Here is a 1,701-nt window from a genome sequence, read left to right as displayed (position 1 = left end):
GGATTGCTGGGTCATATGGTAGTTCTATGAAGTTTTCTAAGGTACCTCCGTACTGTTTTCCATAGTGGTCATACCAGCTTATATTCCCACCAACAGTGCTGGAGGGTTCCCTTTTCTCCACACTCCCCCCAGAATTTGTTATTCATGTGTTACAAAGGATGGCCATTCTGACTGTGGTGAGGTGGTGTCTCATGATAATTTTGGTTTGCATATCTCTAATTACCTACTCAGCCATAAAAAAGAACAAAATAATGCCATTTGCAGCAACACGGATGGAACTAGAGACTCTCATACTGAGTGAAGTCAGAAAGAGAAAGACAAGTATCATATGATATCACATATCTGGAATCTAATGTATGGCACAAAGGAACCTTTCCACAGAAAAGAAAATCATGGACCTGGAGTATGATTGTGGTGGCCAAGGGGGAAGGGGAGGGAGTGGGATGGACTGGGAGCTTGGCGTTAACAGATGCAGACTGCTGCCTTTGGAATGGATTAGCAATGAGATCCTGCTGTGTAGCACTGGGAACTCTGTCTAGACACTTATGATGGAACACGTAATGTGAGAAAAAAGAATGTATACATGTATGTGTAACTGGGTCAACATCCTGTACAGTAGAAAAAAATAAAAGGTAAAAAATTAAAATTAAAATTAAAAAAATAAAACCACGCGAAGATTTAAAAAACAAAGTATAGTTGATTCACAATATTTCTTCGATTTCTGTTGTACAACAGAGTGACCCAATCACACCCAGTTCCCTTCACTGTACAGCAGGACCCCATTGCCCATCCATTCTAGATGTTACAGTTTGTATCTGTCAACCCCAAAATGCCCACCCATCTCACTCCCTACCCACTGCTCCCTTCCCTCCAACCCGGAAATCTGCTAACCATGTCCATGAGTCTGTTTCTGTTTTGAACATAGGATCACCTGTGCCGAATATTAGATTTCAGATATAAGTGATATCATATGGTATTTGTCTTTCTCTTTCTGACTTACTTCACTTAGTATGAGAATCTCTAGTTCCATCCATGTTGCTGCAAATGGCATTATTTTGTTCTTTTTTATGGCTAAGTGGTTTTCCATTGGATATATATACCACGTCTCTTAATCCACTCATCTGATGATGGACATTTAGGTTGTTTCCATGTCTTAGCTACTGTGAATAGTGCTTCCATGAACATTGGTGTGCATTTATCTTTTTGAATGAAAGTTTTGTCTGGATATGTGCACAGGAGTGGGATTGCTGGATGATATGGTAGTTCTGTTTTTAGTTTTCTGAGGAATCTCCATACTGATTTCCATGGTGGTTGTGCCAATTTGCACTCCCACCAACAGTGAAGGATGGTTCCTTTTTCTCCACACCCTCTCCAGCATTTGTTATTCGTAGACTTGTTAATGATGGCCAATCTGACCAGTGTGAGGTGATACCTCATTGTAGTTTGACTTGCATTTCTCTAATAATTAGTGATGTTGAACATTTTTCCATCAGCCTGTTGGCTATTCATGTGTCTTCTTCAGAGAAATGTCTATTTAGGTCTTCTGCCCATTTTTCAGTTGAGTTGTTTGGTTTTTTATTGTTGAGTTGTATGAGTTGTTTACATATTTTGGAGATTAGGTCTTTGTCTGTTGCATCATTTGCAAAGATTTTCTCCCATTCCTTGGGTTATCTTTTTGATTTTTTAATGGTTCCCTTTGCT

This window comes from Sus scrofa, unplaced genomic scaffold (assembly GCF_000003025.6).
Source record: "Sus scrofa isolate TJ Tabasco breed Duroc unplaced genomic scaffold, Sscrofa11.1 Contig414, whole genome shotgun sequence".
NCBI lineage: Eukaryota > Metazoa > Chordata > Mammalia > Artiodactyla > Suidae > Sus > Sus scrofa.
Note: the sequence above shows the minus strand (reverse complement) of the source record.